This window comes from Hylobates moloch, unplaced genomic scaffold (genome assembly GCF_009828535.3).
Source record: "Hylobates moloch isolate HMO894 unplaced genomic scaffold, HMol_V3 SCAFFOLD_14, whole genome shotgun sequence".
In the NCBI taxonomy this organism is placed as follows: domain Eukaryota; kingdom Metazoa; phylum Chordata; class Mammalia; order Primates; family Hylobatidae; genus Hylobates; species Hylobates moloch.
The window spans coordinates 58,351,015-58,369,629 of NW_026652289.1; the positions used below are offsets into that span (position 1 = coordinate 58,351,015).

At 43.4% G+C, this 18,615-nt stretch overlaps 1 long non-coding RNA gene across 1 annotated transcript; it reads left to right on the forward strand.

Moving 5' to 3' along the window:
• Positions 1-16,408: 16,408 nt before the first annotated feature.
• LOC131381140 (uncharacterized) lies at positions 16,409-18,299 on the forward strand. The gene is made up of 2 exons (XR_009209626.1): positions 16,409-16,527; positions 18,038-18,299. It is a non-coding gene; the product is annotated as an uncharacterized LOC131381140 (long non-coding RNA).
• Positions 18,300-18,615: the final 316 nt, after the last annotated feature.

Below are 18,615 nucleotides of genomic sequence, written 5' to 3' on the forward strand. Positions count from 1 at the left end.
CTCACCCTGCTTCAAGATATCCCATCTTTCTGGGCCAATCAATCTATACCTTATATGTATTGGTTTATGTCTTTGCCTGTAACTTCTTCCATCTCCCTAAAATGTATAAAACCAAGACGTGTTCTCAGGACCTCCTGAAAATGTATCATGAGCCATGGTCCTTAACCTTGGCAAAATAAACCTCTCAATTGATTGAGATCTGTCTCAGATACTTTTTGGTTTACAATTCTGCACTTATCTAACTAAAGCCTAATAAGGATAGATTAGGCAAGACCATAAATAACAACAACAATTACAAAACCTGTAGGTGATAGGCTGTGAGTTAGAGAAATAAAGAGATAATGAAAATGTATCTCACACTTAGGATGTGCAAGGCAGTTTCCGAGTCAACCTATATATGCTATGTCATTTCATGTTAGTGACAGAGTCCCATTTTACAGATAAAGAAGTTGAGACTCAGAGGAGCCAGTGGCTTGCTCATGGTCACACAGCTGGTGCATGTTGAAGCCCGACTCCAAAGGAGGTGTGAGAGCATGCTGCCAAGGCAAGATGAGGAAGGGATGAGTTCAGTTGCAGGAATCTGGAGAAACTTCAGGAGGACTCAGGGCTCACTACACAAAAACGTCGCCACCGAGAGGGCCCTGTGAGAGGACATAGCCTCAGGGGAGAAGCATGTTCCCAGTAAGGCTGTTAGTGGAAGGAGAGTTCAGATGAACAGGGAGGGGAGTTGCTGATTCTGAAGCAGGAAGTCTGGAAGACCAGGGAAGGGTTGGCAGGGAAGGTGTAGGAGGTGGGCTTTTAGAGGGCATAGAAGTTCAGAGCAGGCAGGGGAGAGACAGCAGAAGGGGGCATATGCACCTTCAGTACTGCCCAGTTCACACAGGGATGAGAAGCATGAGAGCCTGGCCACTGTGAGAAGGGCAGGCCCTCGCTCAGCATATCTGGCTGAAGTGAAGATGGCAGACTGCTGTCTGCAGACACAGGCCCTGGGTGAGGGTCGGTGCACAAACCACTCAAGAGCAACTTTGGGCAGGCTGGTTGAGCTGGGCTGCAGGGCAGGGACTCTGTTTTTGACATTGATATCTATCATCAGTTGGATGTAATTGTCATAGTTTCTGAAGTTTCTGAATACCCAGCATGGGGCAGGCATGGGCCCAGGTGGTTTCTCTCTGACCTGGAAGAGAGACAAATTTCTGTGAAGTTGAGGGAATGTAAATAATCTCTATTAGGATGGTGGTGGTGGTGGCAGCAGTGGTGCTGGAGGTGATGGGAATAGTGGTGGTGGGGTGGGGATGGTGGTGGTGATGGTATTAATGGCAGATGGTGGTGGAGGTAATGGTGATGGTGGTGGGAGTGGTCATGATGAGGGTGGTGGGGTGGTGATGACGATGGTGATGATGATGGTGATGGTAGTGATCATGATACTAGAGGTGATAGTGGTAGTGGTTATGCTTGAATGACTGACACCAAAATGGCTGCTACCTCTAGCCTCTCCTGTGATTCACACTTTCACCTCCCCCGTTGTATCATGTAGGCCTATCACTCTTCTACATGCCTGTACTCAAGCCCTTGACCTCCTCTCTTTTCCCTTTGCCCTTCCTTTACCTTCATCTGTATTCCCTGGCTTGGGAAACAGCCCCTCTAGTCAGCCAGCCAGCCAGCCAGCCAACCATCAGAGCTGATGCCCAAGAGTCAAGCTACATCCTCCAACTGTTCTTATCCCCAACAGCCAGTTAATTACCAAGTCCTGATGCTTTGACCTCTTAATCACTTCTTGAGACCCACAGTCTTCTCTCTGTCTTGCCTGTTCTTGCTTTTCTTGGGACCATATTACTTTCCCCCGACTATGGGAATACCGTCCTGACAGAACTGTGAGCTTCGACTGGCCTTTCTCCAGGCCACCCTTCATATCACCATCAGAGGCAACCTACCCACAGGCAGATCTGGCCGTGCCATACCGACGTCACACCCCATCTCTGACTTGCAGGTGCAAGGTGGTCCCTAGGCTGCCAAGCTCCAGCCCCATGAAGCTGCAGCACTCTGCTCTTGCAGGACAGATGCACATCTCTTTTCTTTTGCTCATACAAGTCTCTCTGTCTTGAAAACTTTTCTCGTCCTCTGACTGATGCACTCCTGCCCAATTCTTATGAAACTCTTCTGCTCCCCTACCCCAGCTGGCAGCAGTGGTGTCTCTCTCTTCTGTGCACTCTATACAATCTCCGGTCTTGCTTATTTCACTGTACTGTAGCCCTCTGTTTATTCGTCTGCCTCCTTTGCTATGCCATGAACTTCCCCAGGAAAAGGGAAAAGGGAGGTCTTGCCAATCTCTGAATCTTGAAGACTTAGCACAGGTGCATACTTGGCACTTCCTGGATTCAAGACCAGTAATATTAATCCAGATAACTATGTGGTACCTGAAATTATGCAGATAGCTGTATCTCCACATCATCTCATTTGATTCTCATTACCTTCATGGAAAGTTGCAGGGGGCATTTGCTTTGTTTCACTGATGGGAACACTGACATCCAGCAACAAAGGTGAAATGACTTGCTCAAGGTTGCCCAGGGAGGTTGTGGCTGAGTCAGTCTTCATCTCAGATGTCCTGACTCTGTTGTTGGAAACGTGTTGATTTCACACCAGAAGCTCATTTTCTTTCTCTCTGAGATGCTCTGTGGCTGAGAAGTGACTCACGCACATACAGCCTGCCCACTCTCAGCATGACATACCTGTGATTGAGGAGGGAGCAGGGGCTTTGAATTCCTAGGTAAGGACAGATAATGAAGACAAGCATCTAGAAGGCACAAAGCCATAAGGATGGAGAGAACTAGAGAAGAGATAAGAGTCTTATAACAAAATTTTGGAACCTGGAAAGCAGGTAGACAAGTGGTAACCAACTTAGCAGGAGAAATAAGGATTCTTAAGCTGGCGTTGGGAAAAGCTGAGAACCAACTTGATTTACACAGCAGAATCCTCAGAAGCCTCAGGAGCTGGCAGCGTCAGGTACTTCTGGAAGTGAGTGAAGGGATGGGCCAAAAATACGGATTTGTAAGTGAAAGCAATTCATTCAGAGGCATTAGAACCCCAGATCCCTGCCTCCACTGCATACTGCTAGGCAACCACCCAGTCCTTACCATGACCAAAGCCTGGAGATAAAGTGAAGTCTCTGCTCGGAGATGAGGGTAATGAGGCTCAGCTGAAAACAGGAGGAGTAAGAGAACGTTTTCATAGTTAATGCTGAGGTCCCCTAGCCATCTTCTCTCATGATCTCCCAGTAAGCTGCATCTGGTTTTATACCCTCTAGGAAAGACACTAGAAACCTCTTCTCTGGGGGGAACGGGCCCAGGAAGGAAGAGACACAAGGGTTCAAAATTACACTCCTGCACATTTTTGTCGGGAAAACTCCTGAAGGATGTAGATACCAAACAAAATGAGGGGATGAACAAAGAAAAAAAAAAGATACAAAACAGAAAGATCCCAAGGGAATTCCCAAAATGAAGAATGGAAAAGCCCAGGATGAGAATCATGACCCAGGCAGAGATGGTGGCTAGTCACAATTGGAGAAGAGCAGAAAGCTCCGTGAAACATTTGTTCATGAAATGAAACTGAAAGAATACTGTGTGTTAGTGTGTCTAACTCTGGTTAGACAGCTGGTGGCCATTTTGAATGCTGAATTAACAAGTTAATAGAAAACTATGCAAACATCAGGAAAAACAAAAGTAGTTGTCAACTCTGAAGAAAACAAAAGGTATGCGGGAAAGGGAAAGGAATCCTAATTTACTATGTCAATCAGCTCTGAGGAATGGTAATTACTTAGTCATAATAATGTCACCACTGGCTGATTTTTTTTCTTTTTAATAATTTTTTTTTTACTTAAAAACAAATACAGACAGGGTCTTGCTATGTTGCCCAGGCTGGTCTCGAACTCCTTGACTCAAGTGATCCACCCACTTTGGCTATAATCCCAAAGTGCTGGGATTATAGGCATGAGCTACCATGCCTGGCTACCAGTGACTACTGATTAAGAAAATTAATTATATGACTGTATTGGAAGGATGGAGATTAGGACATGTGCATGTGTGTATTGAGTGAGTGACAGAGAAAGCGCTAAAACTCATTCTTCCATAATACAAACTCAATAAACAATGCTTCAAATAGAGCTATCAATAAATAGCAATACAAACATATAAGGATACGGAGGTAAGCATTAAATGAATTCATTAAAAAACTTACAAGTGGTCCTCTATGAAGGAGTCTGATAAATGTTGTTTTCCTTTACATAAACTTTGTAGAACTGGTTGACTTGTTAAACTACATACTTGTATCACTTTATTTTTTTAAAGGTAAAATAAAACTTAGCAAACCAATGACAACAAGAGCATAGGCATCGGAATCAGACACCACCTCTTACTGTGTGGGCACAAACAAGTTGAGTAATGTCTCTGAGTCTCAGTTTCCTCATCTGTAAAATGAGGATAAAAGCATTTACTGCACATGATGTTTGTGATGATAAAATGTGATAAGTATCTAAAGTGCTAAGAACTAATGTGCCCTCAATAAATGTTTGCTGACTGTCAGTCAAAGCAGGACAATTGTTTGCTTTCTCTTTTTTGACCAACAAATGCCCTTTCTCCACTCTACACCTGTGAGAGGTAGTTTTTGTTTATTTATTTTTTGTTTATCTTGCTGTTGTCATTAGTGATTCTTCCACCCCACCCCACCCAGATTAAGGCAGGAAGTGCAAATTCACATGTTCTCAATGAGGACTGGGGAGAAGGGTAACTCAATCTTTTCTCTACAAACCTCATCAACCCATCAAGGTCACTTCTTGTTTTAGCCTCTAATCCTGTGCATCCCCCTCCCTACTCCCCTATGGCCACTTTCACTTCCGGCCTTTCAATTCTCCCTTGGCCAACTGCTTTCCCCTCACTGAACCAAGCAGGATCATTCCTCCCTCCCTCCTTCCTTCCTTCCTTCGTTCCTTCCTTCCTTCCTTCCTTCCTTCCTTCCTTCCATGAAAGTAAAATAAATCTTGGGGCCCCAAAATCACTAAGCTAAAGGGAAAAGTCCAGCTGGGAACTGCTTAGGGCAAACCTGCCTCTGATTCTATTCAAAGTCATCCCTATGCGTGCATATCTGATTGCCTTCTTTGGAAAGGCTAATCAGAAACTCAATGCCACAATTTGTCTCTTATCCACCTGCAACCTGGAACCCCCTCCCCACTTGGAGTTGTCCCACCTTTCCAGACCAAACCAATGTTTCATCTTACATATATTGATTGATGTCTCATGTCTCCCTAAAATGTATAAAACCAAGCTGTGCTCGGACCACCTTGGGCACCTGTTGTCAGGACCTCCTGAGGCTGTGTTACAGGTGCGTGTCCTTAACTTTGGCAAAATAAACTTCCTAAGTTGACTGAGACTTGTCTCAGATATTCAGGGTTCACACTTCCTTCCTGCCTTCCTTCTTTCCTTCTCCTCTCCTTCATTTCCTGCCCTTGTAGATCATTGCATTGGCAGCCCACAAGCCTAGATGAGGAGGCCTTTCCTGCCCTTGTAGATCATTGCATTGGCAGCCCACAAGCCTAGATGAGGAGGCCTGAGCCTTCAAGTACAATCTGGCTGAGGGGCTGGTGGGAGAGGAGCTGTGTTTTCCAGCCAGGACTTTAGGTCTGCTCTGAAGCAGCTGGAGCATCAGCAAAATCACATCTCCTGCCCTTATCCCTTTCCAGAACTCCAGTCACATGTGGACAGCTGCTCCCTAACATCCGTGCCTCAGTTTCCCCTGGGGCTTAAGTGGACTTTGACCTCGTCACTCACTTCTCCAGCTACTCCTTTCCGTGTGTCTTCCCATTGTGCTCTCAGCAGCTGGAAGAATGAGGAACTGTTCTGTGAAAGATGAGATAAGAGAGAGAAGCGTCTGGTCTCCGGAGGGGGTGAGCTCAATTTTATTCATGTTGAGTTTGAGATGTAGATCTGTGTTCAGTAGACATTTGGATCCAGTGGTCTGCAGTTCAGGAGTGAGGCTTGCGGGTGGCTTGGGTAGAGACCTGAGAGTGTTCCAGCCGAAGAAACTAACAGAAGGCACGGATGTGGATCAGGTAATACCCCAGGAAGAGGACATGAGCATGCTGAGTGAGAAGAACAGAAAACAGAGGAATGAACCCTGGGGCCCTGTCATGTTGAGGTGGGTGCGGGAAGAGAAGCCTGCCAAAGCACTCACGAGAGGTTCCCCTAGGGACAGCAGGAAAAGACCCGAAAAGGCACCCCCTTGAGAGCCAAGCCGGGAGAATGTCTCAAGAAGAAGTGTCACCTTCTCAAATGCTGCACAGTGATCAGTGAGATAATGACTCGTGTCAGTGTCACAGAGGCCACGGGTGACCTTGACCAGAGCAGTTCTGGGGTTGGGGTTGGGGCGGAGGGGGAGACCACACTGAGTTAAAGAGTGAGTTGAGGAGGAAGTGAAGACAGTGAAAATAAACAACTCTTCCAAGAAATGTGGCTGAGAAAGGAAGGAGAGTGGTAGGCTGGTGCCAAAGGACATTTAGACCTTGCCGAGAAGGAAGCAAAAGAAGTGTGTTTTAATTGATGAAGAACATCCCTGGTCCCAGCGGGGTGGAAGGGTATGGTAGAGAGTACAGGGAAATAGATTTGACTAGATAGGAGGAGGTTCATTCCCCACCAAGGGTAGGAGGAACCATTGAAGGGATGAGCCTGAGAGAGACCCTTGAAAAGAAGCACAGCTTTGATGGGTGTTCCCTCTTACAAGCCAATCTTTTTTTTTTTTTTTTTGAGATGGAGTCTCACTCTGTAGCCCAGGCTGGAGTGCGGTAGCACGATCTTGTCTCGCTGCAACCTCTGCCTCCCGGGTTGAAGCGATTCTCTTGCCTCAGCCTCCTGAGTAGCTGGGTCTACAGACACGCGCCACTATGCCTGGCCAATTTTTGTATTTTTTTAGTAGAGATGGGGTTTCACCATGTTGGCCAGGCTGGTCTCAAACTCCTGACCTCGTGATCCACCCACCTCAGCCTCCCAAAGTGCTGGGATTACAAGTGTGAGCCACTGTGCCCGGTCCAAGCCAAACTTTAAATGTGCTCTGTTTTTCCATCCTGATTTTCCAAAGTTAGTGTTTGTCAAGCACCTAATGCCATCCCCAGCACTGTTCTAGGTGCTGTATGTACATTATTTCTAACCCTCCTGTAGTCTCTGGGAAGTAGGTATTACTGAGCTCATTTTGCCCGTGAGAAACTGAGTCTAAGAAAGGTTAAATATCTAGTCCATGTAACCATTTATACATTTGTACTGGTTAAACGTAACCATTTATACATTTGCACAACCAGTGAGTGCCTTCCAAGATTCCAACCCAACTTCGAGGAATCCCCCAAAGCATCCGCCCCACAGGGCCCTCTGGCCTCCAGATCTTTGCTGCCATGAACTTTGAATACTCAGGCACATTTGCATGGGCTCTTCTGTTTGGAATGCCTTCATTCCCTTGCCCGTCTCACAGGTGCAGACTTGTCCTTTAGATTTTAGCCAATTTTCCTCACTCCTGTGTTCTCACACAGCCCATCTCTGCCTCTTTTTGCTGTTGACTGCATGGTGTTGACACCATCTGTTTCTTTTTCTGCTCCACACCCTGACCCCAGAGTGGGAGCCTCCATGGGCCAGGGCCCTGCCATATCTGTCTTATCTATTTCCAGCTCCTAGACAAGTGCTCAGCATCCAGTGGGGTCTAGGAAACCATTTGTCAGATGAATAAATGAAAACTTTCTTTTTAAGGGCCAACAGTAACAATATGAGCATTAGAATAAATGAGGGAAAAATATTTGCAAACCACCTATCTGACCCTCAAAACTCAACAGTAAGAAAGCAATCAATCCAATTAGAATGTGGGCAAAAGGCATGAAGAGACATTTTACCAAAGAGGGTATATAGATGGCAAATAAGCACATGAAGAGATGTTCTACATCATTAGCCGTTAAGGAAATGCAAGCTGAGCATGGTGGCTCACGCCTGTAATCCCAGTGGTTTGGGAGCCCAAGGCAAGAGAATTGCTTCAGGCAGGAAGTTCAAGATCAGCCTGTGCAACATAGTGAGACCCCATCTCTATGGGCATGGTGGTGCATACCTGTAGTCCTAGCTACTTGGGAGGCTGAGATGGGAGGATTGGCTGAGCCCAGGAGTTCAAGGCTGCAGTGAGCTATAATCATGCCACTGTACTCCAGTCTGGACAACAGAACAAAACCCTGTCTCTAAAAAGAAAAAAATAAATTTAAAAAAGGAAATGCAAATTAAAGCCACCATGAAATATCACTACACACCTATCAGAATGGCTAAAATAAAAAATAGTGAAAATACAAATATTGGCTAGGATGCAGAGAAACTGGATTACTCTACGCTGCTGATGGGAAGGTAAAATGGTGCAGCTACTCTGGAAAGCAGTTTGGTGGTTTCTTAAAAGTCTAAACATACACTTACCATATGACCCAGCAATCGTACTCCTGGGCACTTAGCCCAGAGAAATGCAAACATGTCCACACAAAAACCTGTACATGACCATTCATAGCAGCTTTATTTGTAGTAGTCCCAAACTGGAAACATTCAAAATGTCTTACAATAGGTGAATGGTTAAGCGAACTTTGTGTATCTATACCACGGAATACCACTCGTCTTTATTGTGGAGTATTTCATTTTTATTAATAAATGAAATACTGAGACACACAAGAATTCAGATGACTCTCACGGACATTATACTGAACAAAAAAAAATCCAATCTCAAAAGGTCACATACTTTACAATTCCATTTATAAAACATTCTCAAAATGACAAAAATACAGAGATGCTGAACAAATTAGTGCTTGCCAGGGATTCGGGATGGTGGGAATAGCATGAGGGAGATCTTTGTGGTAACAGAATAGTTCTGTATCTTTATGGCAGTGGGTACGTGAATTTACACAGGTGATAAAATGACAGAATTATGCACATACATTGTCTCAATGTTATTTTCCTGGTTTTGATATTGCACTATAGTTATGTAAGATAAAACCATTGGATGAAACTGGGTGAAGGGTACACAGGACTTCTCTGCACTAATGTTGCAACTCCTTGACAATCTATAATTATTTAAAAAGAAAACATTAAAATTAATAACAACAGTATCAGATTATTATCCATAGTTGAAAGAAGAATCCTTGAGTCTATACTGATATAAATGAATACATACATAAATAAATGAGAGGAAGGAGGCTCTTACCTATGAAGGATTCCAACTAATAAATATAGAAGGAATGTTGGAATTGGAAGAATCACCACCTGACAACCACCATAGCAATAACTGTTTTAGGCAAGAATTATCAATGGATGCTAAAATTGGTGGGCAAACATATGATGAGAAATAGAATATTTATATAATCTCGAAGTATCTTCTCACAAGACACTGATTATTTTACAAAAGGAAAGAGAGTAACTGCAGTGGAGAAACCTGGCAATACCCTTAACCAAGTGATCCAAGTTAACATCCCTAGCAAGGGACAGAGCAACATGGTGCCCTTCCTGATACGATGCACTGAGAAGGACACAGCATCATTTCTGTGGCAGCCTGCCAAATTTGCATAACCTACAATTCTGAATATAATTTAGAGGAAACATCATCACACGGATCCATACTTAGAGACTTTTTACAAAATGTTCTCTTCGAACATGTTAAGGCCATGAAAAACAAAGGAAGGCTGAGAAACTGTTGCCAATTAAAGAGGACTAAAGAGACACAGAAACCAAATGCAAGTGTGATCCTAGGTTGGATCCCGGGTTAGAAAAAGGTTATTAGTGGGACAGTTGGTAAAATCTGAATAAAGTCGGTAGTTACTATTGCAGCAATGTTAATTTCTTGACTTTGACAATTGTGCTGTGATTATGTAAGAGAATGTCCTTTTTCAAATAAAAACATGTTGAAGTATTTAGAGGTAAAAAGACTTCTGCCATTTACTTTTAAATGCTTCAGGAAACTAATACACACATATATATACATGCATATATGTATATATACATATTTGTATAGGTAGACATATACACACATATACATATATATGTAGAAAGAGAATTATAAAGGAAACTATCAAGCAAGTGTGGTAAAATGCTAACATTTGAGGATTTCTTTGTATATTTTTGCAATATATGTAAATCTAAAAATATTTCTTATAAAGTTTAAAATATTAAAATTAATAGAAAAAAGTTAATAGGCTGTACTTCTCTAGTGAGTAATTCAAAATGGCTTTGTATTGGCTGTCTCATCAGAGCTGCCCTCATGCAGGATCACGGTGAGGCCTGGACATGGCCATCAAGGTTAAGGGTTAGAGAAGAAAGGTGCAGTGGTGGCCCCGCCTGCCTCCTCAGTGCAGCCATGGACTTACAGGGCCAGCTTTGGTCCAGTGGGGATGGGAGGAGGGGACTAATCTCTCCTAATTTTTCTCTCAATACTCTTCCTTCCTGGAGGAACCAAAGAACCCAGTCAAACAGGGCCTGTGTGGAAAGGCGGGGCTGACTGCTCTCTCACAAGTCATGATACACATGCAGCCAACTGGGCACCAAACGGGGGCCTGGGTCACAGTGGGGACAGGTGTGCAGGGTCAACTTGGCCAGGTCCAGTCCTCAGGGAGAGGCAATGGAGGCCTGTGGTGGAGTGGAGGTGAGAAGCCAGCAGTCTGATTTCCACTCTGCTTTGCACTAACTTGGTGTCCATGAACAGAAAGAAACCTTAACAGCTCTAGATCTCAGCTTCCTCACTCATCAAGTGGGACTAATACTTTGTGCTTTGCCTTCTCTTAGAGGTGGCTCAATAGGGCCTGAGGAATGGGGGGGTTCTCTGGAAACATCATATGGTAAAGTCATACTCTGGGCCTTCAAATGAGCAGGGAAAACAGAAGCTCAACAGAGGTAGAAGGTCACTTTGGTTGTCCTCTTACTCATTCACCAATCCACCTATCCACTTATCTACCTATCCATCTCATATTCACCCCTTCACTTATCTACACATTCATCTCATATTCACCCTGCAGTCATCTACTCATTCATCTTATATCCATCCTTCCACTCATCCACTCATCTACCCATCCACTTCATATCCACCCATTCACTCATCTATCCATCCATCTCATATCCACCCATCCATTCATCTGCCCATCCATCTAATATTCACCCCTCCACTCATCTACCCATTCATCTTATATCCATCCATCCATTCATTCACTTATCTACCCATCCACTTCATATCCACCCATCCACTCATCTACCCATCCATCTCATATTCATTCATCCACTCACCCATCCATCTAAATTCACCCCCCATCATCTACCTTTCACTTATATCCATTCATCCATTCATCCACTCTACCCTCACTTCATATCTATCCATCTCATATTCACCCCTCCATTCATCTACCCATTCATCTTATATCCATCCATCCATTCATCCACTTATCTAGCCCTCCACTTCATATCCACCCACCCACTCATCTATCTATCCATCTCATATTCACCCCTCCATTCATCTACCCATTCATCTTATATCCATCCATCCATTCATCCACTCATCTACCCATCCATTTCATATCCATCCATCCACTCATCTACCCATCCATCTCATATTCACTCATCCACCCATCCATCTCATATCCATCCATCCATTCATCTGCCCATCCATCTCATAGTCACTCATCCCCTCATCTATCCATCCATCTCATATCTATCCAACCACTCATCTACCCATCCATCTCATAGTCACTCATCCACTCATCTATCCATCCATCTCATATTCATCCATTCACTCATCTACCCATCCATCTCATATCTATCTATCCATCCACTCATCTACCATTCATCTCATGTCCACCCATCTACCCATTTACACATTCATCTTTATTTCCATCCATCCATCCATCCATTTATCCTTTCATCCAACATCTATCCACCCATCTATCTATTTAGCATCATTCTGTTATCCTTGCATCCAGCCATCCTACAATCATCCATCAATTCATTTATTCAACATCCATCTATCCCTCTGCCCATCCTTTTTCTTACTCACAAAACAGTAAGTTGAGCATTAGTTGGTACCAGAAACACCCAGCTAGATTCTGGCATTCAATGATAAATAGAACCAAATGAGACTAGTAGCTCACAGTCTAAAAGAACAGAAAGTGTAAACTAAAACAATACACCAAAAACTGCTATGAAGAATAGACAAGGTGCTACTGGAACTAGAGGTGGGAGTTGGCATGGGGGCAGCACCACTAAATTTAGTGACCTGAAAAGGAAAGCTGGAGGGTTAGTGAAAGAATAGGCTGCAGACCAAGGGAGCCATGGCTGCGTGTTTAAAGCCACAGCATGGCCTGGGGAATAGGGTAGGTCCCATTGGAGAGGACACAGTGAGGGGGTGGTGGGGCTGGTGAGGCAGCCAGGTGAAAAGCAGGTGAGGCCTGAGGTTACCATAGGCAGGACTTGTCTGACTGGCCTCAGCAATGCCCTCCCAGGTTGGCCCTCTGTCCCTGGAGGAGCACAGCTTGGCTCCAACTCCCCCATGTCCTGGCAAGACAGAGTAAAAGTGCTCAGTCCTCATGTGTCTGGAGTGATTGGAGGCCCAGCCTGCTCAGCTCTGAGTTAGAAAGCAGGGTTGGCCGGGAGGCTGCCAAGGCCACCAGGTCAGGGCCAGGGTGGGGCTGCCCAGGGAAGGCAGGACTCAGGGATTTGTGTGGCCTGCTTGGAATTCTTGGTGGTTCCCTGCCTTGGGAAGCTGCCCCTGCTCATTTGCTGACTGTGGTAGGGCAGTGTCCACGCCCCAGGAAATTGGGTGTGGGCTCAGTTACCCAGTGGCTTCCTAACTGTGTGAGGAAAGGTAGGTCATTTCGCTTCCCTGAGCTTTGCTTTCCTCATCTGTGAAAATGACAAGAGCGAGGCAAAATGGCTCTGGGCTCTTCCCAGCTCTGGTAGTTCCTAGGAGACTGACACTTGTGTGCAAGTGTGTTTTGTGCTCAAGTCTTTCCTTGCACAGAGGCTCAGGTGTCAGGCATCCCCCCACTGAGTGATATGACTCCTTTCTTCTGGCAGGCTTCTCTCCTGGGCCCCTAGAACTTCTTGGGAATGGTGACACCTTAAGCCATGAACCAAGAGCAGTCAATTCCGTCTGTTGCCCTCTTAGCTCTGTGCAGCTCTGCTGTGAGAGGCTGAGCAGATGCAAGGAAGGCTAGCAGCTGGGAGCAGGCCCCAGAGGGAATGGGGCTTGCTGGGACAGAGACTTGAGGGGGGAATCTAAGGAAGAGCCAGAGGTCTCAGAGCTGGAGGAGAGGGCTCAAAGGGAGGGAGGGGGGCATTTAAGGTGACATCTATTGGAGCTGCCTGCGATAAACTCTGCAGATTGTATGGTTGTGCCAGAGGCCCGCCTGGGGCCTAGGGATGCTGGTTTGGGGATTTGAGTTTGATCTCCTGAAATTTATTTTAAACCTAGCTACTGGCTGAGGCAGCAAATGAAAGCAACAGAAATCCTCAGTCAGCAGCTAATGAAACATCCACCACGGCCACCCGCCGCCAGCAAGCCCTCCTGTCTGACACCTGTAACCACTTCATCTTCCGGCCCTGAGTCTCTCACCACGAAGCCAGACAGTCCTGCCCCGCAAGGAGCCCTGAGAGGTGTCACCCAGTCATAGCTGGTTTCCCTCTGAATGTGCTCTGCTGGGTCCGAGAGCTGTGGGCTCCCTTCCATCTCTTCTCTCTCAGCTTCCTCTGGGCAAGGCCTCAGGCAACCATCTTCACAGCCAGTCAGTGGTGTGCTGGGGCTCCAACCAGACCTTCCTATGCAGGGTCCCTGGCCCTTCCTTGTGCCGTGGCTGCCTGGGAAGCAAGCTTTAGTTCCAGTGAGAACAGAGGTTTGTAGCTTAATGAGCACTTACTAGGGCCAAGTGCTATCTGAGTGGTTTCTGAGTACTGCTCTGTTCTATCCTTGTAAGAATCCCATAAGGTGTCTGCTTTCACTATTCCTATCTGTGAGGCTAGTGTTATGTGTTGACGTGGCCAGGCTAGAGTCCACAGTTACTCAGTCAAACACTAATCTAGGCATTGCTGTGAAGGATTTTGTAGACGTGGTTAACATCTACAATTACTTGACTTTAAGTAAAAGAGTTTATCATCTATAATCTAGGTGGGCCTGATCCAATCGGTTGAAAGGCCTTAAGAGCAAATTGAGGTTTTCCTGAGGAGGAAGAAACTCCACCTGTGACCCATAGCATTAGCTTCTGCTCAAGAGTTTCCAGCCTGATGGCCTGCCCTACAGACCAGATTTGCTAGAACCCATGATTATATAAGCCAATTCCTTGATGTACATCATCTACTACTGGCTCTCTTTCTCAGACAGAACATTGACTAATATACCATCTAACTGCAACTGGGCCAGTGTCACACCATTAGTAAGCGGGGAGCCAGGGTTCAAATGGAGGCAGCCCAATCTCTGAGCATGGATCCTTAACCTCTGCAACACACTATTTTTTAATCAATATTAGCACATTGCATCCATTCATTTTATTGATGAGACTTAGAAAGGTAAAATAACTTGCCCAAGGTCACACAGCTTATAAATGAATGCACTGGAAACCCAGCCCAGGTCTGTCTGATTACGGGCCTGGGCATGCTCCACTATTCTCCGTGGTGTGCTGGTAAGTGTTATCAACTGGCTCTCCAGAAACAAATATGTGTATACATGTATACACACATAAGTTAATATAAAGTTTATTGCCATCAAGGATTGTAGCACACAATTTACAACTAATAATAAAATATACAAATTTTTTATTATCAATTTTATCTAGTAAATTGATTCTCACAGGATGCTTTTGTTGATACTTCCTAAACTTTTGTATCTACAGTTAAATTATTATTACAATTACCAAATAAGTATAGTTCCTGTGTGAATGTTGTTTGCTATTTTCTTTTACATTGATAAGTTTGATAGGAATGGAGCAATGGAGGCATGAATTTCATTCATTTGGCAATGACACAAGTGACTTCTTTGCTGAATTACAGAATAGTTTTTGAATATTGGAAGAATACGTCCTCAATTCTTTTTCATGCTATTTACAATGTAAAGGCTACCAGCACAACATACTTTTAAGTATAATCTACATTATCATTTTCTCCATTATTTTCTTAACTCTAGATTATCAGCAAAACAATAACCAGGCTCTAATTTGTAGCATTTGTCAATTTGTTTGATGTAAATATTCCCACCATCACTGATTTCAAACCACCAACATGAGTTACTGCGGGAGGTGTTGAACAGAGATGCTCAGTAGCACACCTTGATATGGTATTTCTGCCATACATATACAATAGATGCAAACAACCTCAACAGCATAGGTAATTGTAAGATGTGATAAATAGGAAGTGATGATTTTTTGGCATTCATTAGCTTTGTTTTTGTTATAATGTATTTAATTGTAAATTTGCCTAAGTTAATTTTTAACTAACTGTTTGACAACCAGCTCATGAAATTCCTGAAATTTTACCAGTCCGTTCATGAACCTGTATGAGCTTCTCCTGCACACTACCTTAAGAAGAGTTCAAGGACTTTCTCTTTCTTCATCTCCAACAGGCTGTTGGTTATTTTCCCTCTGGAAGGATCTCTTGTGCACCTGTCATATTGTCATTATTTCTTTCCATGTTTGTCTCTGCATCAGAGTAGTTTGTTGAGGCCTGAGATTATAGACTATAACTCATTCATCTTGGTAAGGGCCCAATAAACCCATAAAGTTTTTTGATCAAATGCATAGGTCAGAGATTTTCAAATCTTATTTCCAAAAGCCCAAGAATTCTGCAGAAACATCTCTGGGGTCCCCACAAGCTGATAGGAAGGCTGGAGTGGCAATGCTCCAAAAGCCCAAAGAAAGTGCCACAGAAAAGAAGCAATCAGCAAATGAGAAGGAGCTCCTGGAAATGGTTATTGCTAAAAATTATTTTAAAAAATCAATTGAAAGCTGGAAATGCAAAGTCAAGAAAATCTCCCAGAACATGGAGACAATGGTATAAAATATGGGAGGAAAAAAATATTCAAACAGGATCAATTCAGGAGGTCCGATATCCAACTAACAGTAGGAGTTCCAGAACAAAAAAAGAAAGAAGATGGAGGAGAGGGAATTATTGCAGAAATAATTACATTTTAAAAGTCCCCAGAGCCAAAAAGGGACACCGAGTCTTTAAATTGAAAGAGCTAAGAGAATATCAAGCAGACATAGAATTGAGCAATTTAAGAATATTAAAGATTAAAGCAGATCCTGGATATTTCTATGGAAACTAGAACATCAACTCACAAAAACCAGAACATTGACTCTGACAAATAAACTGGAATAAGGGTGACATCATAATCCTCTATAGCAACGATAGAGGCCCAGAGAATAATAGCCAACACTTAACATGACACCCACGAGGTGCAGGCACTGTTCTAAGCATTTTACATATGTAAACTGGTTAATCCTCATCACAACTCCGTGAGGTAGGTACTATTTTTATCTTAGCTTATTTATGAGAAAACTGAGGCACAGAGAGATTAAGTGACTTGCTGGGTTCTAGGAAATGTAAAGTTAAAATTTAAACCCTGGCAGCCTCATGCCAGAGATCGGATTTTAACCTTATCACTATATTCCATCTCTAAGTGCCAAGTCTAAATGGCTTTGAACCTAGAATTCTACAGACAGCCAAACTGTCAGTTAAGGGTGAAGGCAAAAAAATAAATAAATAAATAAAAATAAAAAATAAATAAATAAATAAAAAGTTATATTCAGACATTCCAGGACTCAGAAATTTACTTCTCATGCTTCCTTTCTGAGAAGTTATTGAATGTATATTTCAGCTTAGAAACCATGAAGAAGAATGTTAGAGGATAAAAACTGGTAGAATTAACTCAAAGATCTAATGTAAAGGAATTTCAGAATGACCTGTGTGCAGCAGGTCCAGGAAACCCTTTGAACAAGCAAGAATAGAGAATCAGGGACCCAGTAGAATGACAGGAAAGAAGAGAGGAATAGATTTCAAGAAATACACAGAAGGAGGCTGGAAGATATTAGGAATATGGTGAAGAGGCCTGTGCTTCTTTCCAAAACAAATGAAACAATCAGAAACACCAAAAGAGGAGGAGGAAGAAAAAAAACCTTTGATAAGAAGTTAATGCAGCCTGGGCAACGTGGTGAAACCCCGTTTCTAAAAAAATACAAAAATTAGCTGGTAGTGGTGACACACGCCTGTAGTCTCAGCTACAGAGACTGGGGTGGGAGGATTGCTTGAGCCCCGGAGGTCAAGGCTGCACTGAGCCGTGATTGTGCCACTGCACTCCAACCTGGGCAACAGAATGAGAACCTCTCTCTCTCTCTCAAAAAATAAAAAAAGTTAATGGTTCAAATATAAAACAAACTAAAATTTGACGTGATTTGGAAGACTTGGTAAAGAGTAAGAAAGGAAAATTCTGTTACTGTTGATGCTGGAAGCATTTGGTTATTAGAGGCACAGGAGTAATGATATTATAACCATAGAGAAGGAACTATGATCACTCATAATACACTCCTTGGGGAACAAAGTCACATAATCAACAGCATAAACACTGAGCCTCATTTTCATAGACAAAATAGGAAAGGCTTAATGATAAGGACAAAATAGAAGACAAAGATGAAAGAAATAAGAAATTGGGAGATAGAGGTGGACAAAGATGGGGGGAGAATAGGAATACTAATATTCTTATCTTACCAAATGGCTCCAGAAATAGAGGCCTAGAAATATTATTTAAATTTGCAAAGTTAAGCAATAGAGACATTAAAATAGGTACAAAAGTAGCACAAATTGGGCAGAGGAAGGGAGCTAGAGATGGGGCATATGAATTAAATCCTTCTCCACCGTGGCTGGTCATAAATGGATAATGTGAGGTTGACCGCACACCCTGAGCTGCCCAGGACAGGCTTATTTTATACTGTTGTCCTGTGATTATTAGTTCTGTCTCTTTTCACTTTCAACAGTTTCCTGGTTGAAGGATTAATTATCTGCTACCTGATCTAAAGTTGATAAATGAAAAACATCAGTATTAACACATGACATGGAAAAAACACCAGAGGAGAAAAAACCACCAAAGGAAGAAAAACAAAAACTGTGAAAAGCGATGTCTCACCGAGGGTGGGAGCACGGCAGCAGACATTTGTCAAAACTCACCCAACTCTATAATTTAAATGTGTGCATTTTATGGTATGTAAATGATTCCTCAATAAAGTTGATTAATCCAAATATGGTGGCCTTCAGAGATGGCAGGGGTGAGTGAGAAGCCACTTTTTATTGTTTGATTTTGTTCAAATATGGATTTTTATTTTAACAATGTTTTTTAAATTTATATTTTAAACGATATTAAAAAACAGAATTTAGGCCAGGCATGGTGGCTCACGCCTGTAATCCCAACATTTCATGAGGCTGAGGCAGGAAGATCACTTGAGGCCAGGAGTCAGAGACCAGCCTGGGTAACATAGAGAGACCCTGTCTCTATAAAAAATAAAAATAAATAAACTAGCTGGCCATCGTGGCATGAACCTAGCTACTAGGGAGGCTG